The sequence below is a fragment of the Cryptomeria japonica genome, chromosome 6 (assembly GCF_030272615.1).
Source record: "Cryptomeria japonica chromosome 6, Sugi_1.0, whole genome shotgun sequence".
Classification (NCBI taxonomy): Eukaryota; Viridiplantae; Streptophyta; class Pinopsida; order Cupressales; family Cupressaceae; genus Cryptomeria; species Cryptomeria japonica.
This window is the reverse complement of record NC_081410.1, coordinates 512,523,683-512,540,271: the sequence shown is the minus strand read 5'-3', so window position 1 is coordinate 512,540,271 and position 16,589 is coordinate 512,523,683.

Genomic DNA, 16,589 nt, shown 5'->3' with positions numbered 1-16,589 from the left:
ATAATGTAGTAACTAAGAACAATAACAAAAACATGAGAAGCACACCATAAAATAGTATTTTAATGAGGAAACCCGGTGTGGGAAAAGCCTCGGTAGGATTTGTGACCCACAATATTCGCTTCATATCCAATAAGGGAATATTACTTTTACAATAGGGGCCTGCACATGGAGGAAGGCCAAGTGCCTAGAGCTCACTGCTCAATTACAAAAGAAGTCACACTAACTTACAAAAATGGATTATACTAATCCAATGTCTTGTACTACTTTAGATTAGCATTTGCTATGCCAGATCCAGTACCGGTTTAAGCTTCACTATATACATAAACCTTTAACCAATAATTCGCATATTAGGTCTACATAATTTTGCATCCGGTCTCTTTTTTTCTATACTCTTCAAAATGATCTACAATGATCTCATACATATATGATTCATATTACAATCTGCCATGTCGGCTTATAAAAGATTTTACAATTAATTACAAAATATAAATACACAAAATTCCTGTCGGCCAGGGTGTCGGTGTTCTTCCTTTTTGTTGTCGGTGTTTTGTGTGTTGGTGTAGAGTCTGCCAGTGTCAGTGCCCGCCGGTATCATATGATTGTAAGGTTTCCATCAATGACAAAACCTTCAATCACCTACAATTTATCATTGGAGTGTGCATTTGCCAACAATCTCCCCTTTTGGCATTGATGGAAACACTCATGAGAAAAATTTCAAGAATGTATCCAAAATTGAAGTCCAAAAATATTTCCAAAAACTGTGCCAAAAATTTTACCAGATGTGTGCTTCACTTGAGTAGATGATCTCTACTTCTAGATTTTTCTCATCACACTACTCCTCCTTTGACATCAATAACAAAGGTTGTCATTCGCTGTTAGTGGAGTCTTGCCTGGATTCTTCTAACCGATGGGTTACAATCTAAAAGATATCTGTCAAAATCAAATTTATACCATTACTGAATTTTTTGTTGTATTTTATTGCCTCTTGTGTTCTCTACACTGTACCGGTGAGTATGTGCATTTTCTCTTCTGGTGTCTTCAGTCCGGTAACCAGAGTCTCAGATATTTCTTTTCTCAAAGAAATAAGGTATTCTAGTCTTGGACTAAGTCTGCATTTCAAGTTCTTTGCTTTATCCTTTATTTCATGTTTTTCCTTCTCTAGTTTCTTGATTTTCTCTTCTTGTTCTATAATTTTCTTCTCTATCTCCAAAAATGAATCTGATGCACCTATCAGATTGTCAGCAATATTGTTTATCTTATCGTGTGCTTTTTTAATCTCCTTGTCAAGGTCTTCTGTTAAGACATTTGTTTTACAAGTGTCCCTATATAGTTTCTTGAAGTCATAAATTATTTCTCCAAGTTCCAATAAAAGGGTATCCATTTCGTCCTTGTTCTTCTTCACAATATCCTCAAAGAATTTCTCTTTTTCCTTTATCATTCTTTCCTTAAATGTATCCTCATTTATTTGATCAATAGTCAATATGTTACCGATGATGAACTTAGACAATGTGTCTAGTTGACCTAAAGAATCCTTATTATCAACAGTGCTTTGGTGCAATCAATTTAAGAATTGGTATTGTATCATCAATAGCCTTAAAGGCTTGTGAATTGCATTCTTTGATCTTCTTTATTGAATCTAACAAGACCTCTATTACATTTGTAGGTCTGAATTTTACCATAGATGTACCAGATGTTTGTCCAGCACTCTTTACAATAGCCATGCTACCGATTGTAGTAATTACCTTGCTTGATTTGACCTCTGGTAGGTCAGTCCATGTTTGCATTTCTATAAGTAGGGGTTTGGGCTTTTAAGTTTGGGCCAGTGGCACTATTTTTGTCTGAACTTGAGCTTCAACCTATACCTGTTTTGGTTTCTCTATTTGTGTCTCAGAAGGTTTTTCTAAGCTTTCAACTGTCGGTTTCTTAGATGTACTCTCAATTTGTACCTCTGAACTCTCTTTTGCCGGTTCTTCTGATGGTTTTTCAGTTCTATCTACCAGTTTCTCTATGGTATCCTCTATTGGTTGCTCTGCCTATGTAGATTTTTCTATGTTTATCTCAACCTCTACAGCCAGTGACTTAGTAGTCACATTTTTCTCCTTATCCTCAATGGTTTCTCTGTCAACCACAACATTAACTTCCTATGTGTCTACATTTATTGTATACAAAATTTTAGATTCAAGATATATATCCTCTACCAAAGTCTCCATACTCTCTGTGGTCGGTTGTCTATTAGTAGTGTCTATCAGTGGAGTATCTGAAAGAGGTGGGGTCATATTGTTATTTATTTTTAGGCTTGTTGGTCCACCTACCTAACCTTTCCCCTTATCTCTATCCTTTTGATATGCTTTGATAGTTTTTGGTCTGAGTAATTCTTCCTATTTTTCTTTTTCCATAAAGAATATATCCCATGCATCTATTGTTTCCTCAGAGGCTTCCTTTACTCTACCTGCCATCAGTGCTACATGCTGGTGAGCAGTGGAAAATACTGTCTAGTTTGCTTCACTAATTAGTTTGTCTATTTCATCAATTGAGTTGACTAGATGTACAACAAGTAATTTTTCAATCTTAATTTTCTTGTCCAACTCAACAATGGCTAACCTTCTAGCTTCAAGTCTCCTATACAGATAATTTGGAATTTCATCAACTACTTCCATTAAGAATTTCTTGTATATATCTAAGTGTAAAATTACACTATTCTCTATGCTTTCCTTGTCATCTGCAGATAGTGTGTTGTATATTTTGTTGATGTTCTTCAACTTACCATCCTCTGTAATTTCACTAAGAAGTTTATCTATTGGGGCAATATCTTGTTTTATCTTCTTCTTCTTAGGAGTCATTTTCTTTGCTGGAGGCCTTACTACCTATTGTTTTTGTCTTGTTCTTTTTGCTGTAGGAGAGGGTGCTGGTGAGGGTTTTCTTTTCCTTTCTACCCTTTTAAATACTACCAGTATATCACTCTTAGAAGAAGTTCCAACCAGTGAAAGATGAGTTTTCGGTTGAGGTCCTTCCAACTCACTTTCACTTATACTTGTTTGTCTCAAAAAATCTTCTTTGATTGCTTTATCTTGTCGGTTTCCTTTCCTTATGGTTGCTTCAACCTTCTTAACCCTTTTCCTTGATTGAATTCCACTTTCTATTGTTTCATCATTTCCAAAAACTTCCTCAGTAGGTTCCTTGGGTGCTCCAAGGAGGACTTTTGCATAAGTTTCAATGATATTGTCATTTGTTTCATAGCCCATTTTAGCTACCCAGATAGTTCTAGGGACAACTGCTTCCATCCAAATTTCATCTTTCTTGATCACAAAACAAATTTCCTTCTGATATTTATCTACAATAGCTTGTGATAGTCTTACTCTATTTTTCATTCGAGCCTTTAATTCTTGAAAATTTTCATTTAGGTTTTTCTCCCAGTTCTCTCCCATATTGTTCAATAGATCCAATAGTTGTTTTCCTACCGAAATGTCAAAGCCATAGTCTCTAGCACCAGTACCGAGTACTTGTTTGGTTATGTACAACACCAAACAAACAAGTAAGTTTTGAAATCTGAATGTTCCTTTCTTATCTCTTTTAATCTTTCCCAGATTGTCTATCAACTCATCTTTAAGCCATTCGCATATATCTATCCTTGCATTATCATTGACCATATCATAGGCACTCTTGATACATAGGCTAGAAACTGAGTTTAACCTAATTGCATGTGTAGCCTTATAACCTAAGATCATACTGATAAATCTGACATTTATATCTTTTACATCGTTTACCCTTAGAGATCTTTTATCAAATGTTGCACTGGTTAGGTTTATCATTGTGTCATTTGAGACCTTATTTGTTTTGTCAGGTCTCTTACCGGTGGAGGGTAACCCTATTACAGCTTTTACCACTTCTTTTTTTATTTTATGAATTGAATCCAACTAGAAAAATTCACCATGTACTCTACTAAACACAATCCTTATGATATCCTTGGGAAAATCTGGGACACTAAGGATTTTAGTAAAACCTAGGGTTTCTACTATCTTATTTTCAGGTTTGAAATTTCTAGATTCATCACAAATCATAGTCCTATACATATTCTTGATCTCATCATCACCTAATTACTCAATACAACAATGTATATACATACTAGAGTCTTCAACATATACTACTCCCTTAGGGATTTGAGAAAATGCACCTATGCTATCATCTTTCTTTGCAATTTTGGGAACTAGCTGGAATACATGTCTAAGGCGCTTAACAACCTCAACAACAGTAGGGTTTGTAATAAATTCAGGAGTGGATGAAGATTCCATAACTATAAATACCTCAATCTGCCTTAAGGATGAATGCTTTGATGGATTGCTTCACTTCTTCGCTTAAAATGCCTTCACTTAGGAATTTTTGCGCTCTCGAAGATTTGAATGCTCGGTGAATGAAAAAGATGAAGAACACTTGCTTTATAATGTTATTTTCTCCAACTACCACATTTAATGCTTGCCAATTAAGTCACAAATTAACTCATCTACTGGTATAGAAGTAATTTCAACTTTTCACCATCAACCGAGGGAATAATAGCATGTTTTTCATTTTGTTGCTAAACCCCCAAAAGAATTTTCTTCAGTTAGATGAAGAGACTCCTGCCAGTGGAGCATTACTTTGTTCTACCAGTGGAGGAGTATTCCCATCAATATTTTGATATGACCTTCTTCTCCATTGTTTTGAGAATTCTTGGTTTACCTCTTCAACCTTTTCTTTACCTTTCAAACTAGGACCTTTGTTATTTGCTGGTGAGGACTTGCTTTTACAAAATTTAGCAATATGTCAAATCTTGTTATAGGTATAGCAAGTCACATTTTACTTCTGAATAGCTTTCCCATATCCTATGCTGATATGTGTTATGCATTGATTAGATAAGTGTCCAAATCTTCCACAGATATAACATCTTACATTCATTCTGCAATTTTCTGAATTATGACCAATTTGTTGCATTTAGAACATTGACCGGTGGGTGTATTAGTGTTCTGATAATTTCTAGATCTACGCTATTTTTCTCTATGACCATACTTTCTACAGTTAAAGTATATGCCATTAAATTTGTAAGTAGTAGGCTGCCTTACTGGTTTTCTATGATCATGATTGTTTGCAGTATCGGAGCTTTCACCAACTTCAAAGCCAAGGCCATTTGTATCACCATTAGGTTTCTAATTCTTAAGCATGTCACCAAGTTCTTCTAAACTTTTCTTGAATTTCTCCTTGTGTTGATTTGCAGTAGTCATTTCATTCTCCAAGGTTCCTTTCTATCTCATGAGTTTAGTTTTGTCATTTTGTCTGTGCGTTAGATCTGTCTTCAACATGTCATTATCATGACTGAGCCTTGTGTTTTCATTTCCAACATCATTTATTCTTCTAACCAAGTCTTCTTCATTTTTCTTTTTGTCTTCAATTTCTTTACAGAAACTCATAGTCATATCCTGCATCTCATTCTTTGTTGTATTGATTTCTTGTCTTAGCTTGTTTACCAAATCATTAAGAGTTTCCTTTTCATTTTCCTCATTCTACATCTTTTCACAAATTTCTCTCCTCTTGTTCCTTGCAATAGTAAAATTTTCTTGAATTGCTTGAATAATATCCTGAGAATCCTTTAGATCGTCTTCTAGTTTGATATTATTTACTTTTTCTGCATCATAGTCTGTAAGAGTTATTTCCAATTGCTTTCTCAAGTTTTCTATCTCTACCGGTGACAAGATCTTCCTCAAGTTGTTAGGCTTTTGAAAATAGAGGACCAGGCTCTGATACCAATTGTTAGGATTCCCAAAGATACTGAGAGGGGGGGGGGGTGAATTAGTATCTAACCAATGAATGAATTTACTTGACTTAAAATGTGAAAAGCATATTAAAACTGTGTACCGGTAAACTGTAAATAATGGAGTAACTAAGAACAATAACAACAACATGAGAAGCACACCATAACACAGTATTTTAATGAGGAAACCCGGTGTGGGAAAAACCTGGATGGGATTTGTGACCCATAATATTCACTTACTAGCCAATAAGGGAATATTAATTTTACAATAGGGGCCTGCACATGCGGGAAGGCCAAGTGCCTAGAGCTCACTGCTCAATTACAAAAGAAGTCACACTGACTTACAAAAATGGATTATACTAATCCAATGTCTTGTACTACTTCAGATTAGCATCTTCTATGGCAGATCCAGTACCGGTTTAATCTCTGCTACATACATAAACCCTTAACCAATAATTCACATTTTAGGTCTGCATAATTTTGCATCCTGTCTATTTTTTTCTCTACTCTTCAAAATGATCTACAATGATCTCATACATATATGAGTCATATTACAATCCGCCATGTCAGCTTATAAAATATTTTACAATTAATTACAAAATATAAATACACAAAATTCTTATCAGCCAGGGTGTCGGTGTTCTTCCTTTTTCCTGTCAGTGTTCTGTGTGCCAGTGTAGAGTCTTCCGGTGCCGGTGCCTATCGGTATCATATGATTGCAAGGTTGCCATCAAAGACAAAACCTTCAATCACCTACAATTTCTCATTGGAGTGTGCATTTGCCAACAAAAATTACAACCGGGAATCAAACTAGAGGTAATATCTTTCATTTCAATAACAATGAAAAAACATGCTTGATTGTGCATATTGATGAAAGTTGGCTATGGCATAAGAGACTCTGTCATGTAAATTTTGATTACATTGTGAAAATCAATACAACTAAAGCAAGTAGAGACTTACCTAAAATTGTTAAGCCTCACAATCTGGTATGTAAGGAATGTCAATTTGGAAAACAAGTTAGAGCATCTTTTAAAAGTATTCCAGAAAAATCCAATAGTTCTCTTGACTTAATTCGTACTGACTTCTGTGTTCCAGCTAGAACTAAAAGCTTACAAGCTGATATATATTTCATGCTAATCATTGATGACTATTCTAGAATGTGTTGGGTTACTTTTCTCAAAGAAAAATCAAAAGCACTTGGGAAATTCAAACTATTCAAGGTGATGGTAGAAAATGAAACTGAGAAGAAAATCAAATGTCTGAGATCAGATAAAGGAGTTGAATTTACATCTAAGGAATTTAATACATTTTGTGAAGTAAATGGAATCAAAAGACAATTATCAGCACCCTGGACACCCCAATAGAATGGAGTTGTAGAAAGGAAAAATAGAACTATCTTGGATGTAACTAGAAGTATGTTATTAGAAGAAAATCTACCACATGTATATTGGAGAGAGGCAATAAGCAGAACAGTCTACACACTCAACAAAGTTCACATCAAAGGTGAAACTGGTAAGACCCCTCATGAACTATAGTTTGGTATTACTCCCACTCTTAAATATTTCAGAATATTTGGAAGTAAACGCTATATTAGAAGAGATGAGTATATTGGAAAATTTGATCCTAGAAGTGATGAAGGAATATTTCTTGCTTATTCATCTAAGAGAAAGGCATATAGATGTTTTAACAAGAGATTGCAGAAAATTGTTGAGAATACAAATGTGAAAATTGATGAAAAATTTCAAGGAACTTCAAGGTATATAGACTCTAAATTGGAAATAGAGATACTGATAAATGAAGTTACACCAGTATCATCTGAAAATTCCACTGAAATTGAAGAACAACAACAAACAAAGACACCCCGGTATGTAAGATTAAATCATTGTGAAGATGAGATAATTGGGAACAAGTATCAAGGAGTCATGATGAGAGGAAGACTATCAAATGAAGAGGTATGTCTTATTTCTCAAATTGAACCAACATCAATTAATGAGGCATGTGAAGATAAACACTGGATTAAAGCTATGGAAGAAGAGTTAGAATAAATTGAGAAGAATAACACTTGGACATTAGTTCCCCGACCTAAAGACAAAAATGTAATTGGAACAAAATGGGTACTCAGAAACAAACTCAATGAAGATAGTAAGGTAATCAAAAGTAAAACAAGACTAGTGTGTAAGGGATATTCACAGAAAGAAGGAATTGATTACAATGAAACCTTTACACCGGTAGCCAAAATTGAGGTAGTTAAATTATTCTTGGCTTTTACAGCATACAAGAACAACAAAGTATATCAAATGGATATTAAATGTGCATTTTTGAATGGAGATCTTGAAGAAGAAGTTTACATTGAGAAACTAGATGGATTCTCTTTGATAGATAACAAAGATATGGTTTGCAGGTTAAAGAAAGATTTGTATGGGTTGAAGCAAGCTCCAAGAGCTTGGTATGCTAGATTGGATAAATATCTTTTGAAGACTAGTTTTTCCAAAGGTAATGCTGACAACAACTTATACTATAAAGTGACTAATGATGACATCTTGGTTATAGAAGTTGTTGTTGATGATGTTGGCATATGCACACTCCAATGAGACATTGAAGGTGATTGAAGGTTTTGTCATTGATGGCAACCTTACAATCCTATGACACTGACAAGAAATTCCACCGGCAGTAGCAAGAATAAACTCTACACTGACACTCAGACTACCAGCACCGGCAATGAAAGGAAACATACTAGCACAGAGGCCGATAGGATTTTTGTTGAAAAATATTTTGTTTATTATTGTAAAATCTTTGTAAGATGACTTGGCATAATGTAAAATGACTCATATATAAAAGAGTTCATTGTAGGACATTGAGATATAGATAGATGAAGCAACATGGAATGTAATTAGGCAAACCTATTATGTGAATTTAGGTTAATGGTTTATGTAAGAAGCAGAGTAGAAACCGGTACTAGATTTGGCATTATAGATGCTATTCTGAAGCAGTACAAGACACTGGATTTTTATAATCTATTTTGTAAGTCAGTGAGACTTCTATTTTGAGTAGTGAGCTCTAGGCACTTGGCCTTCCTACATGTGTAGGCCCCTCTTGTAGTAGTAATATTCTCTTATTGGCCAGTAAGTGAATATTGTGGGTCATAAATCCCACTGAGGTTTTTCCCGCACTAAGTTTCCTTGTTAAATCCTTGTTTTATGGTGTGCTTTTCATGTGGTTGCTTTTATCTCTATTTATAGCATTTCTTCTTGCTTACCGGTACATAGTTTTAATATGTTCTACATGTTTTAAGTCAACAAATTTGATATACCGGTTAGATACTGATTCACCCCCTCCCCTCTCAGTATCTGTGGGAATCCTAACAATTGGTATTAGAGCCTGGTCCTCTATTTTCAAAAACCTAATAGCTTAAGGAAGATCTTGACACTAGTAGACATGGAAAATTTGATGAAGCAATTGGAAGCAGCTCTCTTAGACTATGATATTGAAAAGTTGAAAAATATCAAACTTTAAGATGATCTAAAGGCAACTCAGGAAATTATCCAAGAACTTCAAGAAAATCTTACCATTGCAAGAAACAAGAGAAGAGAACTTTGTGAAAAGTTGAAAATTGAGGATGATGAAAAAGAAACTCTAAATGATTAGATATGCAAGCTAAAACAAGAGAACATGACAACAAGGAATGAGATGCAGGATATGACTATGAGATTTTGCAAATAAATTGAAGATAGAAAGAAGAATGAAGAAGATTTGACCAGAAGGCTAAGTGATGTAGCAAAGGAGAACACCAGACTTAGCTATGAAAATAATTTATTGAAGACAGATCTGATGCATACATGGAATGACTTCAATGAACTATGAGACAGAAAGAGATCTTAGAAAGAGAATTGGATATTGCAAATCAGCACAAAGAAAAATTCAAGAAAAGCTTAGAGGAACATGGTGACTTACTGAAGAAACAGAAACCTAAAGGTGACACTTGTGGAATTGGCTTTGAAGTTGGAGAAAGCTCTGGTACTGCAAACACACAGGATCATAGTAAACCAGTAAGACAACCTACTGCTTATAAATTTAATGGAAAATGCTTTAACTGTAACAAATATGGTTATAGAGAAAATCAATTTAGATCTAGAAGTTATCAGAACACCAACACACCCAGCGGTCAATGTTCAAAATGCAACAAAGTTGGTCATAACTCTGAAAATTGTAGAATGAATGTTAGATGTTATGTTTGTTGAAGATTTGGACACCTATCTAATCAAAGTAGAACACAAACTAGTATAGGTTATGGGAAAGCTATTCAGAAGAATAATGTGACTTGCTATGCATGTAAGAAGATTGGGCATATTGCAAAATTTTGCAGAAGTAAAGGATCACTGGTAGACAACAAAAGTTCTAGTTTGAAGGGAGAAGAAAAAGTTGAAGAGGTTAAGCAAGAATTCTCAAAACAATGGATTAGAAAGTCAGACCTAAATAATGTTGGAAATACTCCTCCATCGGTAGAACCAATCAGCATTCCACCGATAGAACATAGTAGTACTCCACCGGTAGGAAGTTCTTCATCAAATTGAAGAAAGTTTCCTAGAGGGTTTGGCAATAAAATAAGACATATGCTATTATTCCCTCGGTTGATGATGAGAAGTTGAAAATTAATTCTATACTGGCAAAAGGTTAGTGGTTACTTCACCGACATGCATTAATTGTTGTAGTTGGCAAAATTGACATTATAAATTAGTTGTTTTGGCTCCATTATACTTCACCGTGAATTCAAACACTCGAAGAGCACAAAATTCCCAAAGCTAAGGCATTTCAAGAAAAAAGGCAAAGTACTTCAGCAATCAATCCTTCCTAAGGTAGAAAAAGGTATTTATTATCATGGCATCCTCCTCTACACCTGAATTCATAACTAACCATACTGTAGTCCAGGTTATCAAATGCCCTAGGCCCATATTCTAGCTAGTTCCTGAAGTAGCTAAAAAGGATGACAATATTGGTGCATTATACCAAACCCCCAAAGGAATTGTTTTTGTAGAAGATCCTAGAATGTACATCCATTGCCACATAGAAGAACTAGGAGATGAAGAAGTCAAAAACATGTTCAAAACCATTATATGTGATAATTCTAGAAATGTGAAACCTGAACATAAAATTGTTAAAACCCTAGGATTCACTGAGATCCTTAGCATTCCAAACTTTCCTAAGGAAGTCATTAGGATAGTATTGAGAAGGGTAGATGGTGAATTCTTTTGGTTAGACTCAATTCACAAAATTACCAAGGAAGTAGTGAAAGTTGTAACAAGGTTACCTTCCACTGGTAGAAGACCAAACAAAACCAAGAAGGTCTAAAATGACCTAGCAATAAACTTAACTGGTGCAACATCTAACAGAAGGTCTCTGAGGGTTCATGATGTGACCGATATAGATGTGAGATTTGTTAGCATGATTCTAGGTTACAAAGCAACTCATGCAAACTGACTTAACTCAGTTTTGAGTTTATGCATTAAGAGTTCTTATGACATGGTTAAAGATAATGTGAAAATTGATGTATGTGAATGGCTGAAAGATGAGTTAATTGATAATCTAGGTAAAATCAAGAAGGATAAGAAAGGGACTTTTAGATTTGGTAACTTACTTGTATGCTTAATGCTACACATAACCAAACAAGTTCTCGGTATAGGTGACAAGAGCCTTGGATTTAATATACCGATAGGAAAACAACTATCAGACCTATTCAACAACATGGGTGAGAACAAAGAAAAGAATATCCATGATTATTTTCAAGCACTTAAGGCCAAAATGAACAAGAGAATCAGACTGTTACAAAAACTTGTTGACAAATACAAGGATGATATATGTTTTGTAATTAAAAATGATGAGATTCGGATGGAAACAGTGATCCCTAGAACAATTTGGGTAACTGAAATGGGCTATGAGACTGATGATCATATCATTGTGACTTATGCAAAAGCCCTTCTGGAAGCACCTAAGGAACCAAAGGAAGAGGTATTCAGTAGTGCAAAGATGATTGAAAGCTAAATTCAATCCAAGAAGAGGGTAAAGAAAGTTGAAGCAATTGTGAGGAAAGGCACACGACAGGCAAAAGCCATAAAGGAAGATGTATTAAAGCAAACCAACATCATTGAGGATGAGTTAGTAACTTTACAACCTGAAACTCATCTATCACCGGTAGCAACTTCTTTAGAGAATGACATGCCAACAACATTCAAAAGAGTTGTAAGGAAAAGGGATCCTTCACTAGCATCCACACCCTCGCCTAGAAGAACTAGATAGAAACAACAGGCAGTGAGGTCACCAGTAAAGAAGTCAACCCCAAAGAAAAAGATAACACCTAAAAGGAAAAGGACTCAATAGAACATTACCCCACTTGATGAATTATTGAATGAAATCATAGAGGAAGGAAAACTCAAGAATATAGAAAAATTATATGATACACTATCAGCAGATGAGAAAGAGCAAGTTGAAAGCAATGTCATTTTGCACCTGGACATCTACAAGAAGTTTTTAATGCAAGTGGTAGATGAACTACCAGATGAACTGTTCAAAAGACTAGAAGGTAGAAGACAAGCTATTGTAGAGCTTGATAAGAAAATTAAAATTGAAAAATTACTTGTTGTTTACCCAGTAAACTCGCCAATTGAGATTGATGATTTAATTGCTGAAGCCAACCGGTCAGTATTTTCTACTGCACACTGGCATGTTGCACTCATGGAAGGAAGAGTAAATGAGGTAACAATAGATACTGAAAATGCATGGGATATATTCCTTATGGAAAAAGAAAAACAGGAAGAGTACAAGAACCCCAAGCCTATCAAATTCTATCAAAAGGACAAAGCTAAGGGGAAAGGAAAGGTTGGTGGACCACCTAGAATCAAAATAAAGATAAATTATCCCCACCACCTCTAATTACTCCACCGATAACAAAAAATGAAGATCAACCGGTAGATGAGAGTATGGGTATAAAGGATATAAATCCTAATCTTGAGGTACTATACACAGTAAATGTTGATACTCAAACAATCAACATTGTGGTAGATAAAGATTCAACCGTTAAGACTGACGTGGCTAATGAGCCACTAACATCTGACAACATTGACAACACTGAAAGAAAAGTTGAAGATGATAGCACAAGGCAACAAACAAAGATAGATCAGCAAACAGAGAGTCAAGGAGAGCAACAGGCTCCAGAATAGGAACAGGTTCATTTGGAAACAATGCCACCGGCAATAGGAGAGAAACAAAAGACTTTGCTTAAGGAAATGGAAACACAAACAGACCTATCAGAGGTCACTACAAGCATGGTTACTTCCTCCACCGGTTGAGTTCTGAATATTGGTTCCTCCTCAGCAGGTTACAAATCAACAAATGTAACTGAAGCTCTTTTGGATTCTTTAAAGAAAATTAATTATTGTAGTTCACAAGCCTATAAAGCTATAGATGACAGAATCCCAGTTTTGAAAATGATAGCTCCTAACTACAATATAGATAATAAGGATGCTTTGAGCCAACTCAACACTTTGTCTAAGTACATTACTGACAACACAGTGACAGTTGAGCAAATAAAGGAAGAGGCATTGAAAGAGAAATTGGAAATTGAAAACAAAAATTCTTTGATGATCAAATAAAGAAGTGTATGAGAGAGTTTGACACACTTCTACCGGAACTATGCAACTCATTGAAGGAATTCAAAACTCTATACAGAGATATCTACAAGACAAACTTCCTAACAATTGACATAGATAAGAAAATGAGCAAGATACAGGATGAAATCAATAAACTTGCTGACAGTTTTGTTAACTCACCTGATACATTATTAGTTTTTGAACAAAAGATAACAAGTTTTGAGGGAGAATTCCTTAAGTTAGAAAGAGAAAAGGAGAGAATAATTAACAAGGCTAAAAACCTGAGACTAAGACTAAGTCCAAGACTGGACTATCTAGCATCTTTGAGAAAGGAAATATCTGAGGCGATAATACAGGGACAGAAAATATCGAAAGAGCATATGTAGCATCTCACTGGTACAGTGCAAACAATTGAGGTAGCAATAAAAGACAGTAAGAAGTTTATGGAAAGTATAAATCTGGTTTCGGCATACATTTTTTCAGATTGTAACCACCCAACTACAAGGCTGAGATAGGAAACTAAAACTCTATTGACACTCTGACAACCTTTGTCATTGATGCCAAAGGGGGAGTAGTATTATGAGAAAATAACTAGCAAAGGATTCACCTACTTAGCGGGAGCTCATATATCTTTGGGTACACATTTTTGGAAACAAGTTTTGGATACAGTTTTGGAATTTTCTCATGAGTGTTGTCATCAATGCCAAAGGGGGAGATTGTTGTCATATGCACACTCCAATGAGACATTGAAGGTGATTGAAGGTTTTGTCATTGATGGAAAACTTACAATCCTATGACACCGGCAAGACATTCCACTTGTACCAGCAAGAACAAACTTTACACTGGCACTCAGACTACCGGCATCAGTAGTGAAAGGAAGCATACCGGCACAGAGGGTGATAGGATTTTTGTTGTAATATATTTTGTTTTTTATTGTAAAATCTTTGTAAGACGACTTGGCATAATGTAAAATGACTCATATATATAAGAGTTCATTATAGGACATTGAGATATAGATAGATGAAGCGACATGGAATGTAATTAGGAAGACCTATTATGCGAATTATAGGTTAAGGGTTTATGTAAGAAGCAGAGCAGAAACTGGTACTAGATCTGGCATTATAGATGCTATTCTGAAGCAGTATAAGACACTGGATTTGTATAATCCATTTGGTAAGTCAGTGAGACTTCTATTTTGAGTAGTGAGCTCTAGGCACTTGGCCTTCCTGGATGTGTAGGCCCTTCTTGTAGCAGTAATATTCTCTTATTGGCTAGTAAGTGAATATTGTGGGTCACAAATCCCACCGAGGTTTTTCCCACTCCAGGTTTCCTCGTTAAATCCTTGTGTTATGGTGTGCTTTTCATGTGGTTGCTTTTATCTCTGTTTATAGAATTTCTTCTTGCTTACCGATACACAATTTTAATATGTTCTACATGTTTTAAGTTAAGAAATTTTATATACTGATTAGATACTAATTCACCCCCTCCCCTCTCAGTGTCTATGGGAATCCTAACAGATGATATAATCTTTGGAGGAGAAGATGATTTGTGTAAAGACTTATCTATTGAAATGCAACAAGAATTTTAAATGTCTATGATTGGAGAGATAAAATTCTTTTTAGGATTGTAGATTTCATAGACTAATAAAGGTATATTCTTGAGTCAATCTAAATACTTGAAGGAGTTACTAAAGAAATTTGGCATGGAAAACTCTAAACCGGTAGGCACACCTATGACTACAATTGATAAATTATCACTAAGGGATGAATCTACACCTGTTAATCTGACTAGGTACAAATCTATGATAGGAGATCTACTATATTTGACACAAACAAGACCTAATATTATGAATGTAGTATGTATTGTTTCAAGATTGCAAAGTAATCCCGAAGAAAATCATGAATCAACAGTAAAAAGGATTTTTCGATATTTACAAGGCACTACAAATCTTGGCCTATGGTATCCTAGGGATGAAAACTTTGAATTATGTGCATACATAGATGCAAATTGGGCAGGAGATGTAGATGATAGAAAAAGCACCACCGACGGAGCATTTTTTCTTGGAAGTAGATTAATTTCTTGGTTGAGTAAGAAACAAACTTGCACATCTTTATCAATAGCAGAATCAGAATATGTTGCAGCAGTAACTAACTATACACAGGTATTATGGTTTAAGAAAATGTTGAAGGATATAAAGGTAAAATGAAAAGAACCTATAACTATCTATTGTGATAATACAACAACAATTGATATGTCTAAGAATCTGGTACTACATTCTAAAACTAAACATGTCTTTATCAAATTGAATTTTCTAAAAGAGAATGTTGAAGCAAAAGAAATAAAACTAGTTTATGTGAATACTAAAGAGCAGATTGTAGATATTTTCACCAAGCCTTTTCCTAAGAAGACTTTTGAATATCTCAAAGGTCATCTTGGGGTCATACCCCCACTGATATAAACTTATACAGTTGATGTTTGTCATCAATCAACAGAACTAACATTAATTTTTTACTCTGGCTTTTATGAGGAAAGCTACTTCTCAGGGGGAGTAGTTGGTATACTCAATAAGTTGGTATTTTGTATTTGAACCTAGTTTTTGTATTGCTTTGGTATTTGATGTCAAAGTGGGAAAGATTGATATGGAAAAATACATGTTACTCCTAGGGGGAAAGACTTTATCTCTTGGGGAGAGATTGTTATTTTGGGAGAGATTGATTACTCTCTGTACCTGAATTTTGATTTCTTGTTATGATCTCGTTTGGGAGATTGTTGGTCTTTGGTATTTGGCATTTCTGTTTTGGCACTTTGATGGTTTTTCCATCTTGTGTTGCCATCAATACCAAAGGGGGATATTTTTGGTATTTTGGATATGTTGATATGGTTTTGTCAATGATGTCAACACTTATCAACTCTGGTCAGCCTACTGGGACTTGGAGATTTGGCAATGTTCACTAACAAGCAAGTGACTTTATGCACAGTCACTAGTATCTTATTCACCATTAGGATATATTGTTCACGGACACTTGGAATGACATGGAAAACACTTGGTTATGTCAAAGACATCGTTTTGACACTTTGTCTTGGAGATTTATTCATTGGTATATTCATGTTTGAATATTTGTTGTTACTGACAAATAGGTCCAGGATAAACTCCAATAGGCTTATCTATT